At 41.0% G+C, this 20,352-nt stretch overlaps 1 long non-coding RNA gene across 2 annotated transcripts; it reads left to right on the top strand.

The window, feature by feature from the left end:
• The first annotated feature begins 2,605 nt into the window (after nucleotides 1-2,605).
• Nucleotides 2,606-13,843, top strand: LOC128117778 (uncharacterized). 2 transcript variants are annotated; one of them, XR_008220904.1, is made up of 3 exons: nucleotides 2,606-2,721; nucleotides 5,418-8,392; nucleotides 10,091-13,843. It is a non-coding gene; the product is annotated as an uncharacterized LOC128117778 (long non-coding RNA). The 2 variants fall into 2 exon arrangements; XR_008220903.1 differs by lacking the exon at nucleotides 2,606-2,721 and having other exon boundaries at nucleotides 5,067-8,392.
• Nucleotides 13,844-20,352: the final 6,509 nt, after the last annotated feature.

Here is a 20,352-nt window from a genome sequence, read left to right as displayed (position 1 = left end):
CCCCCCCCCAAAAAAAAAAAAAAAGAAAAGAAAATTGAGACAGTTTCACTGAGTTGCCCAGGTGGGCCTTGATTTTGTAATCCTTCTGCCTCAGCCTCCTGAGCTGCTGAAATTAAAGTCTTGCATTAGCAGGCTTGCTCCTTTTTGTTCTTCGAATCTGATATTTATTTATGCCACCTTAAAAAAAAATTCTGCTTTTAGTGGGGTTGTGATTAGATTTGAGCCACCCAAATAATCTCTTTTTAAGTATATTCTTTTTTTTTTTTTTTTTTTTTTTTTTGGTTTTTTGAGACAGGGTTTCTCTGTGTAGCTTTGCGCCTTTCCTAGAACTCACTCTGTAGTCCAGGCTGGCTTAAGTATATGCTTAGATTTTATTTGTTGATATTTTGTTGAGAATTTTAAAATCTTTTTTTTGGAGAATTTCATACATATATACAATGAAACATGATCATATGTACTCCCCATGTCCCCCACAACTCCTCATACCCCATCATACCTCCATTTCAACTTCATATCTTCTTTTGATAATCTGAGTTTGGCTAGCGCTGCCCATCTATATGTTCATGAGTATGGGGCCATCCACTGGAACATGAGAAATCTACCAGTAGGAATGTCCCCCCAAAAGATTGTTCCTCTCCCAGCCAATAGCTACTCAGTAAGTGGTGGGCCTAGAGATCTACTTGATCTATGCTAGGAATTTAGTCTTATGCAGGCCATCACAGCTATTGTGAATTCATGGGTGCAAGGGCCATGCCGTGTTCAGAAGACAGCATTTCATGACACTTCTTTCATCCACCAGCTCTTACATTCTTTCCATTGTTTCTGAGTGTTGGTGGTGAGAAGTTTAATTTATATGTCCCATTTAGGGCTGAGCACTCAGTATCTCGTTCTCACCACGTTGGCCAGTTTCAGGTCCCTTCATTGATGGCTGCCTACTGCAAAAAGAAGCTTCTCTGACCAAGGTTGGGAGCAGCCCTGCTCTATGACTATGAACACAAATACTTAGATGGCAGTTTGACAGTATAACCGTTTGGGGTGGCTAATCTTGGTTTCCAACCTGGCACATCAGGGAAGAGGGAGCCTAAGTTGAATCGCCTCTATTACATTGGCCTGTGGGTATGTCTGTGGGACACTTGTCTTGATTAATAATTGATATGGGAGGGCACTGCTGACTGTGGGCAGTGCCATCCCTGGGCAGGTGGTCCTGGTTTGTGTAAGAAAACCAAGCAAGCTAGGGGAGAAAACCAGTAATTAATGTTCCTCTGTGGCCACTGCTTCAATTCCTGCCTCCCGGTTACTGCTTTCAGATTTCAATCCCTGCCTTGGCTTCACTTGATGGTGGACCGCAATCTATTTGCCAAACAAACCAACACTTCCCCCACCCCCCAAGTTGCTTTTGGTCATGGTGTTTTATCACAGCAGCTGAAAGCAAACGAGAACACCGTTTAACAACATAACAACAGTAGGTCCTATTCCTAGGACCTAGGACCTCCCTACCCAAGAGCTTTTGATCACGATTGCAGTGCGAGGCAGGAAGCAGGCCTCAGATCTGACCAGAATGAATTAGCTTTTCCATAATGCTTTGTGCCAGGGGGCACACCCTGCCTGGCGGGTCAGTATTGCAGCATGTATGGATATCTTTTTTTAGTCTCCATAACACCTTTCAGCACCACGGGAGCAAGCTAGCAGACAAGAGGTTTCCTTGTCGGCTCGAGATTGATTTCTGTATGGCCTGCAGTAGAGTATAATGTGTCTTCAGCAGCAGGGTCCTAGGACATAGTCACAGCAGCCAACGAAGGGTAATGGCCATTGCCTGTGTTGCTTTGGAGATCTCCAGGACCTCTCGGACCAACAACTCCTAAGAAGGCATCCGATGCCTTGCACTGCCATTTTCCCTCAGTAACCCATATATTCTAGGAATTCCATGTAAGCTCTGCTTTGTTTGAAGTTGTACTTTGAAACGATCTTGTAGCTAGTGGATTTCCATAAGGCTTTTTCATACATCCTTAGTTTTGGTGAACTCACCTCCTTCCACTTTCTCTTTTTGCTCCCACCCACTCCATCTCTGCCTGCTTAATCCTTTAATCCCCCAGTATTCTCTCTTCTTTTCTACTGTTCCCCCAGGTACTTATTTTTTTTTTTAACTTGCATTGTGAAACAGTAGACTTTTATACCTCCTTACTTGGGCTCAACCCCTTGTTTCATGGCCTGATATCCTCCACATTCCCATGTCCCTCTTTGCTCAAGCCTTTCCACTGCCAGTATTCCACACGCTACTGTTGATCTACCTATAATCTACCATTTCCTCTTCTTGAACAATGTTCCCCCCAAGGGCTGGAGAGATGACTCAGCCGTTAAGGCTAGGCTCACAACCAAAAATATAACAATGTTCCTCCCTCAAAAGGCCCATTTTTAGTTTCCTGGGTTCCCTTGTGCTCCAAGTTAAACACAAAAGAAAAGATTTAGAGCTGGGATCCACATGTGAACGACTATTAAAGTATCAGTATTTGCCTTTCTGGGCCTGGGTTGCCTCATTCAATATAGTTTTGTTCAGTTCTATCCATTTACTTGCAAATTTCACGATTTCATTTTTCTTTACAGCTGGGGAATATTCCATTGTGTATATGTACCACATTTTTCTTCTCCATTCATCTGTTGATGGGCATCCGGCTGTTTCCATTTTCTAGCTCCTATGAATAGATCAGCAATGAGCATGGATGTGTAAGTATCTCTGTAGTAGTGTGCTGGCTAATTCTGTCAACTTGACACAAACTAGAGTTATCTGAGAGGAAGGCACCTCGATTAAGAAAATCTCTCTCTAAGTTCGGGCTGTAAGCGAGCCTGTAGGGCATTATCTTAATTAATGATTGAGGGGGGAAGGCCCAGTCCATCGTGGTTGGTGCTGTCCCTAGCCTGGTGGTCCCGAGTCAGAAAGCAGGATGAGCAAGCCATGATGAGCAAGCCAGTAAGCGCTACTCCCTCATGGCCTCTGTATCAGCTCCTGGCTCCAGGTTCCTGCCCTGCTTGAGTTCCTGCCCTGCCTGCTTTTGATGATGAACTGTTATATGGAACTGTGAGTGAAACAAACCCTTTCCTCTCCAAGCTGCTTTCAGTCATGGTGTTTCGTCACAGAAATTGTAACTCTTAACTAAGACAAGTAGGCTATAAAGTCTATTTGCTCTATGCCCAGTAGTGCTATAGCTGGGCCATGTGCCATTTCTATTTCTGGTTTTTGAGACACCTCCAGACTTATTTCCAAAGTGTCTGTTCTAGTTTACATTTCATCCATCAACGGTGTATAAGAATTTCCTCCTTGTTGAAAATTTTAGAAATTTGACTTATTTACTTGTTTATGTAGTGTGTGTATATGCCAGAATATGCATGTAGCGGTCAGAGGACAATTTGTCTCCTTCTACCATGTAGGTCCTGGGGATCAAACTCAGGTTATCCAACTCAGGTCATCAGGCTTGGTAGCAATCACCTTTACACATTTAATCAACTCCTGGTTTAGGATTTTTTTAAGCCTCTGGATCTCTCTGGACTGCCTGTCCATTTTTGGTCCCATGGTAATACTGCCTCATACCATGAGTTCAAAAATGTTCCTTTTTGTTCAGGTTCCTCGGTTCCTTCCTTCCTTCCTTCCTTCCTTCCTTCCTTCCTTCCTTCCTTCCTTCCTTCCTTCCTTCCAGATTTATTTATTATGTATACGGTGTTCTGCCTGCATATATGCCTGCACGCTAGAAGAGGGCACCAGATCTCATTACAGATGGTTGTGAGCCACCATGTGGTTGCTGGGAATTGAACTCAGGACCTCTGGAAGAGCAACCGGTGCTCTTAACCTTTGAGCCATCTCTCCAGCCCCCTGTTCAGGTTTCTTGAAGAGCTTGTGTAAAGTTGATGTCTATCAAGCCAGAAAGTATTTGGTGGAATTTGTTAGGGTAATCTGTGCTTGGACCATGAACTTTTTGGAAATTCTTAAACGACAAATTCAATTTAGTAGTTAACTGATTCTTTGAGTTTTCTGTTTTGTTTTGGAACATTTGATAATTTGTGGTTTAGGAGAACAGACCTTTCTTTCTCCCCCTCTCCCCATGCTTCTCTTTCTTTTGAGGTTACCTGGGATGGAGCCCAGAGCCCAATGCATGTTAGGTAAGCACTCTACTAGTGCATGTTCTATTTCTTTAAAGTTGTACAGTAATGGGTTTTGAGCAGAAAAAGGTTTAAAATATTGAAGTCTAGTTGACAAAATCCAATTTGTTTTTTTCTGCTATAGTTTGTGATTTTTATGTCACTAAAAAAAAAATCTACAGTATATTTGTTTTAGAGTAGAGTGCTTGTCTAGCATGCAGGAGGCCCTGGGTTCCATTCCAGGTACTGAAAAAGAGAGAAAAGGAAAAAGAGAGAAGGGAGGGAATTTTGTTCTTCTAAACCACAAATTATCAGTGTTCCAAAACAAAACAGAAAGCTCAGAGAATCACTTAACTACTAAATTGAATTTGTCATTTAAGAGCTTCTATAAAGTTCCATGTCCATGTGTAGAAGATAATAAACTTAAGGTCATTATAATTTTTTCTTATTCTAAAGTCTTGGTAGTTTGACTCTAAAATATGGTTTGTTATCCATTGCTAATCATTTTTTTGTATATGGTGTGATGTAAAGATCTATGCTCATTTTTTCAAGTGCTAAACAGTTGATAATAACACTAATTATTGATAAATATTTTTTTCTGATATTGAGCTGCTTTGTTAAAAAAAAAAAACCACTACTGACAAAGATACACAAATCTGTTTGTGGATACTCAGTTTTGTTCTACTAAATTACACATCTAGCCGGGCGGTGGTGGCGCACGCCTTTAATCCCAGCACTCGGGAGGCAGAGCCAGGCGGATCTCTGTGAGTTCGAGGCCAGCCTGGGCTACCAAGTGAGTCCCAGGAAAGGCGCAAAGCTACACAGAGAAGCCCTGTCTCGAAAAACCAAAAAAAAAAAAAAAAAAAAAAAAAAAAATTACACATCTTCATTTGTGCTGATTTCATAGTCTTGATTATTGTAGTTTTGTAGATCTTGAAATCATATCAAATCAGTCTGCAAATTTATTATTATTTTTTTTAAAAAAACATAGTATTTATTTAGTGTGTATCTGTATGTATGTGTGTACACATGTGCCACAGTGGGCATCTGGAAGTCAGAGGCCAACTTGCAGGAGTTTGTTCTCTCTTTCCATTATGTGAGTTCCAGGTATTGAACTGAGGTTGGCACATTTGGTGACACAGGTCCTAGGCACTGTGAAGTATGCCGAGAGTTTGCCTAATGTAGCTCTTCTCATTCATATGTCACATCTGAGTGGCAGTAAGCATCCGAAGATGATTCACATGTCTCTTCCTCACCTCTAACTGCCTGCTGTAAATCTTCCACCTTAGGAAGAGGGTACCAAGAAAGACAGGAGGAAAATGGGATGATGGGAAAGGGAATATGGGAAGAAAAAGAGGCTGAAATTTCTGAAGCCATGTAAAGAAGATGCTGAAGCCAAACATTATGGTGCACACCTATGATCCTGCACTTGGAAGAGTGTGGTCAAAGAGTTTCGAGTTCCAGGGTCAATCTGGACTCAACAGGGAGACTGTGAAGGAGAGAACAAATGTTAAACAAAGAGATTGTCAACTGTGTCCATTCTGCACAGACATGGAATAAAATGATTGCCCATCAGGTTTGGCAAAGGAGAACTTACTGTTCAATTTGATGGGTGGTATAAAAGCCTAACAGGAGTGAGTTAAAGATTTGATGAAGGGGAAGAGGGTGGAGAGGGTAACCAAATAACGTTTTAGTGGAATATTTTGAGAAGTGAGGCCAGAAACAGAGAGCTAATGAGTGAATGGGTCAGCTGCTCAGTCACCAGGCAAGCATACCTTTAACATGCTTTATTATGGGAGCTGTAGTAAGTGCTGTTGCATAACAGTAAGCCACCTCAGTATCCGTGGCTTGTACTAACAAGATTTACCTCTTACTTTATATGTTTGCAGCTGCGGCTTCCTAGTGATGCTTCTGCTTAAGATTGCATGTCAAATTCAGTCACCTTGTGTGTCATTTGATTCTGTGACTCTGGCTGAAGAAATAGTGATGTGCCCTTCTTGTGGCACAAGGTCATGGCAGAAAGAGATCTGGCTGAATCAAACAAATTTAATATTTTCACTTAGATATGAACTAGGTCATATTTTTATACATGCTGTTGGCTAAATAATCAACATAGCCAAGTTCAGTGCCAGTGCAGTGGGAAGAATGCCCTGCTTGGCAAGGGAAGTCAAATGGGACCCTCTTACAAAGAGGGAATAAATGTTTGTGAACAGTGTTAAAATGAACCGTAGAATCTATCCATTCTGTTTTGTACAAATACGGTCATGCGTCTCATCTAGAAGCCCTTTCTCCACACATCATTGATCCTGGCATGCAGCCTAGCTCTGGCTGGGAATCAGCTCCTGAAATACAATGACAAATGAAGAATGACCATACATAATTCATATCAGTGATTTTTTTAAGAAACAATTTATCAGTTTCTAATGCCACTGAAAATACAAAGCTTAATTCAAGATATCTTTAAAACTTATTTTAGAAAGGAGAGGAACATGGGAACCATCTAGTTCAACTGGTATAGTTGGTTTATGGGTTGAAGGCATAGTCCTTAATATGGCAGTGTTTAGGGGTTGAACCCTTGGAGAGTGAATGATTTATGAGGACTCTTGGCCTTATCAGTGGATAACATTATTGATAAGCTCATCATTTCTTCCTTCCCTCCTTTCCCTCTGCCATGATATGAGCATCTTTGGTTAACCTCTCACTTTCCACCATGATGCTTGGCCCCAGGCCCAAATTGATGGGACCAAGGGACGACATACTGAAATCTCTGAAATCTTGAGACAAAAATCCTTCCTCATTTCAGTTGATTTTATCAGTTATTTTATTTTCATAGCAATGGAAAGCTGACTAACAATCCAGTTCCCTTTATTTGACAGGTAACGAAACTTGAGGCCAAACAAGGCAGCTTGACTTGTTCAAATCTCATGGGTAGGAAATATTAGACTATGTGGCTCAGGGAACTCATATCTGTCCTTCTCTTCTTCCAGAGAAAAGGAACTCAGTCTACAATGTAGTCCTCAGGGACACGTAACTAGACCTCAAGGCTAAACCCAGCATGAAGGCACACTTTTCAGAGGGCTATAAAGAGATTAGAAGTGGTTATTTCACATTATGGTTTCTGAGGTGGTGATCTATATTGGATGGCTCCCTCTCCCATTCTGTTTCTTTCCCTTTTTTCCCATTCTCCTCTTTCTCCAACATGACTAGGAAAAAAGGACCAGCTCTATATACTCTTTCACTTGGGCAGGGGATCCTTGGTAAGCCCATCAGACAATATGGTGGAATACAGAGGATGCACAAAGAGTCTAACCCTAGTCTAGGCAGAGAAGCTTTGCTCTTACACACATTCACCACTGTAGGGAAATCTTAGGACTTTAGGATGAGGAATAGACTCTTGTGGGTAGGGAAGGAGCTGTGTAATTAAGGGAAGAATTAGAGTCTTGAGAATCTGTCAACTTTTCCATTTATAACTAAGAAATATAATTTGTTGTTATATCATGCTATAACTTTAAATGGACTGATAAGCAGGAAGAGTTTTTGTCTCTGAGGACATGATGTTCTATGACTATTTCAGTAATGGAGAACATGTTTGCTCTCTTGGCATTCATGAAGTTTAATAAGTTAAAGAATACAAGGAGAAAAAGAGAAGGAAAAACCTTAGACGATAAGAACGTCAGACATTACTGTGCACAACATGTCTCAAGGTTGTTCTATTCTGTTGTGTTCAATAGCACAGCTGAGCTCATGCAGTTCCAGCTCCTTCTCTTCAGGATCTTTAGCTCCTAGCACAGAGCTTCACATAAAATAGGAACTCAGTCAGTCTGTGCTAATGTTAGATTGGAGACATCTGATTAAAGTTGAAGGTTAATGTAGGGAAGGGGGGTCTGTGATGGAGTCAATGGAAACTTTAGCCACCAAGTATAATGTTTTAATATTGATAAAGCTTTGTGGTTTATGGCTCTTGGCTATGTGCAGCGTCTATTGTTTCCTCACAATTCTATGATGCAAAGAGACTCTCAATTCTTTCACTCATAGGTCCAGAGAGTCCAGGAGGCTTGTCTGTTGTCTTACCTGGTGTGGCGGTCATCTCAAACCCAGTTCTTTTCCTCAAATGCAAAACAAGTTTTCTACAATGAGGATTCATAGCTGCTGGAAGATTTAAAAAGACAGAAGATAAATTCACTGCTTTCATTAGAATGAACATGAACAATGGAAGAGAAAGACTAGAAGTCAGGGACAAATGGATAGGACCCAGAGCCAATGGGTACTCATACTTTCTTTTTTATTTAAATTAAATCAATTAAAAATTAGCATACAAGGTATTAGGTATGATAATATTTGTAGGGATTTTCTAGATGAACAGAACTGATTATATATATTATATATATGTATACTACATATACCTATACAGAACTGATTATATATGTGTACATTATGGACACATATATATTACACACACACTGTCTGGATATTCTAATAATGGCTGTCTCACACAGGCTGAGAATCCAGACTTGCTCAGTCCGTGAGACTGGATGTCTCGATGGTTCCAATCTCCTTTTGCCCTCCTCCCTTCCTCTTTTGATCTCTTTTCTAGTTTTTTGGGCTTTACCTATGTTTACACCCTTCTATATACACACATATACACATTACAATCCAGAATTCACATATGAGAGGAAACACATGTTTTTTTCCCCCTTTTTAAAAATCTGGGTTATCTCCTGTCTTAGTTACTTTTCTATTGTTCTGATAAGACACCATGACCAAGGCAACATATGGAAGAAAGAGTTTATTTGGGGCCTTACAGTATCAAAGGGGTAGGACCATGACGACCATGGTGGGGAGCATGACAGCAGGTAGGCAGGCAGAGTATTGAAACAGTAGCTGAGAGCTTACATCTTGATCCATAAGCATGAGGCAGAGAGAGAGAGAGCTAGCCTGGAATGGTGTAGACTATTGAAACCTCAAAGTCCACCCCCTGTGACACACCTCCTTCAACAGGGTCACATCTCCTAATTCTTCCCAAATAGTACCATCAACTTGGGACCAAGCGTTCAAACATCTGAGCCTCTGTGGGCCATTCTCATTAAAACCACCACACCACCTTTATTATGATATTTTCAAGAGTCATCCATTTCCTTGAAATTTTTATAATATCATTTTTTTTCTTTATAGTCGTGTTAAAAAAATCCATTGTGCTGGGGAGAGGGATGCTGAGACAGTATCTGGTACTCATTAGTCAGAAAGCCTAGTCAAAGCATTGAACACCAGGTGGGATAAAAGACTTTGTCTCAAAATAAATTGGAGAGCAACTGAAGACACCTCTGGGTCATATACACACTTACACACACATCAACACGATTGGGAGCAATTGAGGACACCTTTGGTTTACACACAATACTTGTACATGCATGCATATGCATGAACACATACATATACCACACACTCATACATACACATGTGCCTTATACAAAAAGTTACTGTTTGAGTCGCTGACTTGAGTTTCATAGATAAAAATTACTAAATGGGATTAGGACAGAATTTCTAACAATTTATGAAGTTTTCCTACATATATTTTACAATTTTATAACCACATATTTACATAAAGTGGTTTTCTTGATATTAACAATTATAAAATCAGGTTATCAACCTTGAAAAATATTTGAAGATGTTCTGTATACTATGGTATCAAATAGTCACCTGATTTAATTCTTTGTTAAAAAATCATATTATTATGCCAATTTTCTTTGATCTTTATTATATAGTAAAATTATATATATACCAAAGAATTGTTTTAAAATAAATTTCTTTATGATTTATTACCAGTAGATGTTTGATTTGTGTGCCTATTTCAAAAACGTACATATATAGGTCCACAAAGATTTTTGAGGGGACAAGGGGAGGCAAGTGGGAGCAATTTAAGAAGCTTTCCTATGCTGAACTTTCTCCCATTTTGCTTCTCCAGCATCCCAATCTCTTTTCCACTGTAGCAGAGGTTCCAGTGGAGGTACAAGCAGCATTTCCCGTTAGCAGGGGAGCAGAAGCCAAAGAAGGAACACTTCCCTTTCCTCCAGATCTTGCAAGGAGGATACTCTCAACAACTTAAAACTAGGATTTCCATGTTACCCAGCTATATCACTCCTGGACGTAGACCCAAAGGATTCCATGTTCTACTACAGAGACACCTGCTCATCTGTGTTTATCACTCTATTCGCAATAGCAAAGAAATGGAACCAGACTGGATGTCTATTAACAGATGGGTGGAAACTGAAATTGTGGTACATATGTATCCACTGTTTCCACAACTCTCACATTTAGTTATGATTTTTAAGAAGCTGGATAGTGGAACGACTGGTCACCTTGGTTGATACCTCAAAATTCCAAGGCCCCCTCTCCTTCTGTCCTCACCAAGAGACTAATGCTCTTCTCCAGAGCTCCTGAATTAGATCTGGGAAGGGGTGAGGTCAGAATGCATTTTGTCTTACCACCACATAAAAGTCTTCACTCTCGCCGGGCGGTGGTGGCGCACGCCTTTAATCCCAGCACTTGGGAGGCAGAGCCAGGCGGATCTCTGTGAGTTCGAGGCCAGCCTGGGCTACCAAGTGAGTTCCAGGAAAGGCGCAAAGCTACACAGAGAAACCCTGTCTCGAAAAACCAAAAAAAAAAAAAAAGTCTTCACTCTCACTCATGCTAGACCTCTTTGGGGGCTCATGCCAGGTGAGCAAAACACCCCTTATACTGTTCTACTGGGCATTATTTGTGAATGTGCCATTTCTTATTTATTTGAAATGTTTTTTCCCCCTTCACTCTCCTACTTGTACTTTTGCCTTGAGTTCTGATGCTTTATGTTTATGCAATAGTTGTCCAATGCCATGACTTCAGAGTTAGGTTGATCTTAGAGTTAGCTTTGCAGTGTGAACTGGTCTCCGGTTTTGTTACATAGATGACTATTTTTTTTATATGTTGAACTATAAATATGTTGACTATTTAATGTGTTGAACTAAATTTATAATCTACCCCTTCCAAACTTGCTATTATTTCTAAATTCTGGTAGTTAACAATGTCACTAACCTCTTAGTTTCCCAGGTCAGAAAACAATGAGTCATTCTGAATCGTCTCCCTTTTGGGACATTCCATATCCAATTCAGTTACTGTACAACACACTCTTCAATCCCCTTCAGTCCATTCCATGTTTCTTTTTGTGTTTCCATTGCTTTATCACAGGTTTAGTTATAGAGAACTTCTATCTCCTAACTGGTTTCTATTTTTAAAGCTCATTCTCTTCAATAATCTTTCTAAAACATATAGGACCATTGTTGTGTGGTAGTCACCAGAGAAGACTGCTTGGACATGAAGTTAAGCCAATAGAAAGTCTTTATTAGCTTACCACTGACTACACTGGGTGTCTTGAATCCCAGTGACTACACGGCTCTTTCTGATGGTGAGCTTTTAATCACAAAAAAACCATGCCCTGGGTTGACATACTTCAGTTAACAAGAACAGTTAGCCAACTACAGAAGCCAAAAAACAAGGTAAGTATATTTAGAGACTTTCCCAGATCAATGGACTTTGATGGATTAGGTCTTTGTTTTCATTTTGGCTAGTATGCTGTCTACATGCTGAGTTTTACAGCCAGAATGGCACTTCCATCATGGAGTCAGTTGTGCTAAGGTCTAGAGCCTATTAAGGTCAGGAGCCCTGTTATGACCTTCTCTTCCTTCCTTTGCTGAAGTCATTCTAAGGGTATTTTCGCTTTCAAAACACAACTCAATCTCACCTCTCTAAGCAAAAGTCTGCCATTGCCTTTTAGACAATTAGACAGTGGTCTCTGTTTAATCCAACCACTGTATCTCTGGTTAGGAGACACCTAGAACTTTCCCACTTGGTCTTCTCTCTGCTTCTTCCAAATGTTCATTCATAGCAACCTTTTAAAACTCAGACTGATTGTCTGGTGTTACATTTATGGGAAGATTCTCCTTTTAGTTGTTTTAAAGGATTTGCTTATGATCTAGTCAGAGTCTTCCAGGCCCTTGCCTGGGATTTTTTAATCCTGATTTCAGTCGTGAAGATCCCCTGTTGCCTTTTGGGTCAAAATGCTGTGAGGATGTGAAGTTGGAGTTCCTACCACTTGGAAGATGTGCACTGGTGGAGAAAAAGTCATCACCATCAGAAGAAAGGAAAGATGAGGACTGGAGCATGGGCAAGAGGGGCAAACCAAGTCTTGGTGACACGGAGGCTTAAATTATGCTTGATATGGAATCTTTTCTAGTCATCTTCAATTATTAGTTGATTAAATACACTGCCTATCACTTCTCCCCTTTCTGTGGTGCTGAGGAAAAAAACCCAGAGTATCTCAAAAGCTAGGTAAGTGCTGTAGCACTGGGCCACATACCATTTTCTCCTGATTCTCCCCCCCCCCCCACTAAATTAGATTGATTTAGCGCTTATCACATTAGGTCTTAACAGTCCAAGGAGGTGCACTAGGCTTGGAGATCTAGCGTTATTTACAGGATGGTTACGATTTTGGCTCTGATGAAACTGTATAAATTTGATAGATTGATTTCTTTGGGACTTTACAGACATGTGAACTACAGGTGTTAACATTTAAGTTTATATAAAGAATGATGCCGGGCAGCGGTGGTGCATGCCTTTAATCCAAGCACCCGGGAGGCAGAGCCATGTGGATCTCTGTGAGTTCAAGGCCAGCCTGGTCTACAGAGCGAGATCCAGGACAGGAACCAAAACTACATGGAGAAACTCTGTCTCAAAAAACAACAAACAAACAAACAAAAAAGACACACTTATGGGCAGTTCAAATGTCTTAATTAGTACTGGAATGAACACAGCAAAATGTATGCATGTTCTTAGAAAGCTTATTTGTAATTATCTATCACTTAACCAAATGGGTCTCAACTCTGGATATGCAGTGCAGTCATGTGGAGTACTTATAGAGTGACCAATGACTAGGAACATCCCAGGCAAAGCAAACCAGAATCTCTGGGGGGTAAGTGACAAATGTTGGTATTGTTCAAAACTTCCCAGGTTTCTACTTTTAGCAAGTGTGAGACTGTCAGCTTTACAGATCTAGAATCACCTAGGAAATCTCTGAGCAGGTCTTTATTTTTAATAATTTATAATAATAATAATAATTGGTATGTATGATGTGTACATATGAGATCAGGCATGCGCATGCCAGGGTGTATGTACGGAGGTCAGTGAAAGACCCTAGCCCTTCAGGCTTACACCCCCAAGCCCCAGGAAATAAGGAACTAAAAAGAAAACTAATTCCAAGGGTCACCTAACTCAGCCACTACTCAATCACCCCTATAACAATATAACAATGTAAAAAGATTTCTGTTAAGAGATGCGCTCAACTGTGACTGGGATAGTTGCAAGTGTTCCAGGAAGGACCACTGTGACCTTTGTGTAAACTCCACTCCCGCCCTGATACCCTCCTTGAGGTTTCGGGAAAGATGTACACACTGATGTAACTGTACCCCCTCTGTGATCACTCTGTGACCAGACTATGATCTTATGAAATTAGCCTCTAGACATAAATCAATTGAAACAAAATTGTATGGGAATTGTAATCTTGTGGTTTTTGTGGGCTTTTCCTTTAAAAACCCCCATGTGGCTGCAGTAAGAGGCGACTCTTGCTCTTAGGAGCAGAGTTTGCCTGTCTGTACAGTTGCTAATAAACCTCTTGCTATTGCATCAACTAGACTGGAGTCTAGGTTCTTGGGGCACCCACTCGAGACCCTAAACCTTTGGGGTCCAACAGTCAGAAGACAACTATTGGGAGTTTATTCTCTTCTTCCACCGTGTTTTGAGGTGAGGCTGCTCTTGCTGTTTCTTTCACACTGCAAACTTCCACTGGCTGGTCCCTCAGCTTCAAGGCAATTCTCCTTTCTCTGCATCCCATCTCACCGTAGGAGTGCTGGGATTACAGATGCATGCCACTGTATTTAGCATTTTATGTGTACTCCAGAGATCAAACTCAATTAGTCAGGCTTGTGTGCCAAGCACTTTTACCAAGTGAGCCATCTACCCAGTCTGGGTACGCCTTTGAGGGAGTGTCTAGATTGGGTTAATGAAGGTGAGAAAACTAACCCTAAATGTGAGGGGCACCATCCCTGATCCCAGACTGTATAAAAGGAGACAGGAAACTGAGCATCAATAGTTATGTCTCTTGGCTTCTTTTTTTTTTTTTTTTTTGGTTTTTCGAGACAGGGTTTCTCTGTGTAGCTTTGCGCCTCTCCTGGAACTCACTTGGTAGCCCAGACTGGCCTCGAACTCACAGAGATCCGCCTGGCTCTGCCTCCCGAGTGCTGGGATTAAAGGCGTGCGCCACCACCGCCCGGCCGTCTCTTGGCTTCTTGATTGCAGATGCAATATAGCTGGCTTCATCACCCTTCCCTGTCCTGGAGGACTGACTGTACCTTCAAACTGTGAGCTGCCACCAAACAAACCCTTCTTCATCAGGCATTCTGTCCCAGCAAAGAGAAAAATAACTAGCAAAGCAAAGGCCGAGAAGCACTGGTCCATCCTGATATTGTACTCTCTTCTTTGAGGAATTCAGGTTGCCCACACACGGCATTTTTCGGACCTCTCTCCCTGAACCTAATTTCCCTTGTAGCTAGCTCAACATTAGCCATTAAGCTGCTGTTTGCTTTCATGCTATTTATTCTCTGGGTTGACATTAATTTTCCTGAAACTGGTCAGAAATATGGTCAAGCCCTGTATTCCTTGATTATTATTATCATTATTGTTGTTATTACTATTTTAGACAGGGTCTCATTATGCAACCCTGGCCATCCTAAAACTTGCTGTGTAGACTAGGCTAACCTTGAACTACAGAGACCTGCTTGCTTCTGCCTCTGAGTGCTGGGATTAAACATGTTTGCCACCATAGCCCGGCCTTCCCTTGATTCTTAAAGTAATAATGTTCTGTGATATTTTGCTTGTGTTCTGAAAAAAAAAGCTGCCCTGGAGATCAGAAGGCAGAGCTAGCCACTAGTTAACCATAGAGGTCAGGCAATGGTGGCTCCTGCCTTTAATCCCAGCACTTGGGAGGCTCAGGCCTTTAATCCCAACACAACTGGGAGGTAGAGACAGGAATATAAGGTGGGTGGAGATAGGATCTCAGCCCCCTTTCCGTCTGAGGATTCTGTAGTGCCTGCTGCTCTGTTTTTCTGACCTTTCAGTTTATTACCCCAATATTTGACTCTTGGTTTTTACTGATAAGACTAATTGATAAGGATCATGCTTCATAGTAATGTGGCTATAAATTATCAATTTTTATGTTAATTTATCCATTTTCTTGGGTAGGTGAATATTTTCTCAGATTTAGCTCGATACGATTTTTCCTGAATGAAGTGACACTGTGAGTGAGAAGATAATTTCTTTTAAAGTACAGTGTTTTATTAATTGCTGGAAAATTTCATACATTGAATTTTGATTATAGTCACTCCTAACTCTTCCCCTAACTCTTCCAGATCCACTCCAAACTCCAAACCCCACCCCCTGCCACCTACTCTCAACTTTGCATCCTCTTTTTATTTTTTTTTTAAATAACTGTCTTAGTTAGGGTTTTTTATTGCTGTGAAAAGACACCGTGACCATGGCAACTCTTATAAATAAGAATATTTAATTGAGGTGGCTTGCTTATAGTTTCAGAGGTTCATTCCATTATCATCAGAATGGAGAGCATGGTGGCTTGCTGGCAGATGTGGTGCTGGAGCTGAGAGTCCTACATCTTAACTCAGAGACAACAGCAAGTTGACTGACTGTCACACTGACAAGTGAAGCTTGAGAAAAGAGACCCCAAAGCCTGCCCCCACAGTGACACACTTCCTCCAACAAGGCCACACCTCTTAATAGTACTAATACTTTTGGGGAACATTTTTTTTTTCAAACTACCACAATAACCCATTGAATCTAATTTGTGTTGTCCACCTGCTCCTGGAATATGATTGACTTACAGGGGTTATATCCTTAAAGAAAACTGATTCTTCCCACCCTACACCATCAACTGTCAATTGCTCCTCAGCTCGGGGTTGGGGGCTGGTAAACTAGAACACTGACCGGCTAGATTTGGTACAGGTAACCAACCACTGCCACTATGAGTTCACTGATGCCGCAGTCCTGTTATGTACAGAAGACATGGTTTTAGTCTAGTCCTCCCTGATTTCTGGATCTTACAGTCATTCTGTACCCTTTTCCATGATGGTCTGTCCCTGAGTCTTGGGATGTGTGTGTGTGTGTGTGTGTGTGTGTGTGTGTGTGTGTGTGTGTGTAATGTGGACGCTCCACTGTGGCTGAGTAATCCACTGACATTTAAACCCGCACTTTCATCATTCATCACTGTCCATTGCACCAAGAGACGTCTCTGAGGAGGTCTGAGAGGAGCTGCATTGATCTGTGGGTGCAGAGATTCAGACTTACAGTTCAGTTTGAGCCTAGGTCCAAAGAAGATAATTTCAATAGTAAAACTGATGCAAAAGAAAACACTGAGCTATATCAAAACAAGCACAGCTTATACTATTAGGATTTTAATCGAATTTTGTCTTTGTCTTATTTATTTTCCTATTTCTCTGATAAAATAGTCTGGCAACACCAATTTAAGGAAGAAGGGGTTTGATTTAGCTCGCAGTGCTACATACAGTTCATCCTGGTTGAGAGGTCAAGGAATCAGGAGCTTGAAACAACTGCTTATATTACATCCACGTTCAAAAGAGAGCAGTGAATGCATGCTTGCTCTTCCCACCATATTTAAGACGTCAACATAGCCTCTGGACACGTCTATAGGAGATTATCTCCCAGGTGATTTCTGTCAAGTTGACAACCTTAATCATCACAATCTGTATTTCTTCCCCTTCCTCAACTCCCCTCTTGTGCTCAGGGTCTGAACCCAGTGTCCGTGCCTTTGCTAGGCCAATGCCCTACCATCCACCTAAATCCCTAAGTCCAGGAGTTTAATCTGTGAGACAAAAGGTTGCTTTACAGTCAAATGTGTGCTTTAGTCTGTTTTTATAGTAAAAGCAGTTTCTATTCAAGATAACAATTTGTATAGTTTCTGCAGACATATTTTTCTTTGTTAAATTATATATATATATATATATATACACACACACACACACACACATATATGTGTGTGTGTGGTTTGTGCATATGAGTGTAGGTGACTATGCAGGCCAGAAGAGGTGTTAAGTTTCCTGGGGCTGGAGTTACAGGCTGTTGTGAGCCACTGAAAGAGCAGTGTCTACTCTTAACTTCTGAGCTCTCTTTCCAGCCCTGGACATGCTTATCTTCACACACAATTTGACATCTGTCGCTGTGTCCCTTTAGCTATTAAACATGTCCATATGCATACATGTAGCTGTTTTACTTGGCTTGTAGTAAAATTAAAGTAACGCTATAGGAAAGGATAGCAGGAAACATGGAGTCACAGAGAAATCAATTTGTGTAATTACTTCGTCATACAAGCACTTGGCAGAACGCCTTCTCTGTGCCTGCAATGCCTGGAGGCCGAGTGGCACTCAATACCGATCACCAGAACTTTATTATCAGATTGGAGAGATAGGAGGACATAAAAAAATTAAATACCGGTAGCAGGTTTGTGACCAAACGTTTCTCTGAATGGTGATAATCCTTTCAGCCGGATAAGAGAGGCACACGGAGCCGGGCGGTGGTGGCTCACGCCTTTAATCCCAGCACTCGGGAGGCAGAGCCAGGCGGATCTCTGTGAGTTCGAGGCCAGCCTGGGCTACCAAGTGAGTTCCAGGAGAGGCGCAAAGCTACACGGAGAAACCCTGTCTCGAAAAACCAAAAAAAAAAAAAAAAAAAAAAAAAAAGAGAGGCACACGGAATAAGCAGGTAGAAGACATGTAATGAGAAAGACAGTTTGGTCTTTCTCTGTCTGCTTTAAGATACTGTGGTAGGATTTTGGTTTCATAGTTTTGTCAAGACTCGGTGAAAAGCAGCTCCCTCCTTTTTGCAAAGTTATTTGGAAGGTTATTTATTGAGGAGTGGGCTGATACTATTTAAAATGTCTAAAGTTTAAAATGTACAGGTTATATCTTTAAAGAACTGGATTGGGAATAGAAGGCTGTATATTGCCAGTAGAGGAATCTTGGCTCCTCATCATCAGAGGCTGCCAGTGGCATGTCAGAGGGGCAGCAGGTGGCAGTTGAGGTTCAGGAAGTCAGCCCACCAGGAAGCAAAGTTCCAATGGGTGAATCTCTGATAGGCAAGAGGCCCCCCCACCCCGCCCCAGGGCCTGGGCCCCAGAACGTCTCGTGCTACGGCTGTGTCTTCACATGTTTGCCGCTGCCATTTTTCTCTGGTATCTGGCACGGTGTGAATGGGTGTGCGGAAATCTCCACTGACCCTAATGTGATAGGATTATCTCTTGGAAATATCTCATTCTACTGGGCATTTTTACCTGTGGATTATTATGAAGATGGTTTTCTCCTAAGCTGTACTGTTTAACTGAAGCAATGATTTTATACAAAAATAGTGTTAGTTTAAATAGAATTTTGATGATTGAGGGTCTTTAGTAAATATAGTAAGGGATTATGATAGAAGTTAGCTCAGTGGGAAAATTAATAGAGGTAAAAGCAAGATATGGTGTTGCCCTACCCCTGTAAAGCAGAGCCTGCAGAGGATAGAAAATAGAGTAAGGAAAGGTCACACTGCTAGAACACTTGAGTTTCTCTTGAGGACTGTGGCTAAGGATAATGATTAAGAAAAATAACTGAGTCCCAGAAGCTAAGTTAGCTCAGGTTCTTTTAATCTTAATGTTGAGAGATTAAGGTGTTTTTGTTAATAGCTTTGAGGTGAAAACCCTGGGGGAAACAATCTAAAGTTTGGAAAAGCACATAGTTGAGTGAGAGACTCATTAAGGTCAGAGAACAAGAACAAAGCAGCGCAATTATCATTAGCTGACGTGCCTTTCTTGCTAGTATGGGTTGGTGATCAAAGGTGATGATTAATTCCTTGTACCCATTTCTGCCCTCAGCTTCCTGATAGAAAAAGCTATTGATGAATTGGTATACACTCTGAGGATTTAAAATAGAACTGACTGTTTTTCATATATAAAAGTTTAGATTTGTGATTCTTTTAAGATTCCTTATAAGATTACCTTTTGAGATAAGTAATAAAGTGATGGATCCTTCCTTTGTAACTGCAAAATGCAGCCTACTGGTAAAAGAACTGCCTGAGAAAAATACTTTGCTTACTTACACTCTGTTAATCTATAACAAATTGCTTGGACATGAATGTATGTGGGTTCTTGGGAATAATTTTTCACCTGTAATATGTAAAACGTTTAATCATGAAGGGATATGGAAAACATGCTGTTTTTTTTTACTTGTTTGCATTGTAATCATTCACTTGAAAAATAGTATGTAACCACATTGTGATTTTTATATTGCGTGAAAGATTTTCCTAGGCTGTATAAGCTGTTAGGAAAAAAATGAAGTTAGTGAGAAGAAAGGTATCAAGAGAGATAGAAGGTACATCTGGGTAGAGGTATGAAAAGAAATAAAGAGAGAGAAAGAAAGAACAGAGAAAGACCCTAAGGGTGTGTGTGTGTGTGTCCCCGCCCCCTTTTTTTTTTGCCAGCCCTAGAGAGTTAAGCTTGCTCCCTTCACTGGCCCCTGAGAATTAAGTTTTATTCCCTCACATAGAAAAGTCAAGCTTAGGGATAGTCTGCTGACTCCGTTGGCTCCCCTTCAAACCCTGAGTTGCTGAAGGCTGGTCCTCATGGCAGTGGTAGGAGACTCTTGGGGGAATGTCTAATTTCTTTTATGCTAGGGATTTCATGAGCTTAGAGACAAGCTGACAGACATTTTGGCCTTTCTTTGGACATTTCCAGTTGCCCTTTCTAACTTGGCTTACCTCCCTAAGGGCAAGGAAACAAGTTGAACTATCTAAATATTAGTGTGGTACAATCCAAAGGATAACAATGAATTTTTCTCATACATGAGAGTTTCTGTCCTGCCAAGACGGTCCAGTTGCACACTGCAATTCTAAAGTGGATGAACTGTGTCAAACAATTACACACATACCAGGCTTATTTTGTGACTTAAATGGAGACATCATGTGTTAGGTCTGGTTTTATCTTTCCTTAATGGGAAAGTTTTTACTCTTTTTATTTTTTTATTCAGGTCTCAAATCTCCTTTTTGGTGGCTGATCAAAATTGCTTTCCTTTCAGACGCCTGCAC

Source organism: Peromyscus californicus, unplaced genomic scaffold (genome assembly GCF_007827085.1).
Source record: "Peromyscus californicus insignis strain IS unplaced genomic scaffold, ASM782708v3 Scaffold_21__1_contigs__length_65335640, whole genome shotgun sequence".
Classification (NCBI taxonomy): domain Eukaryota; kingdom Metazoa; phylum Chordata; class Mammalia; order Rodentia; family Cricetidae; genus Peromyscus; species Peromyscus californicus.
This window is presented reverse-complemented; position numbering and strand designations above follow the sequence as displayed.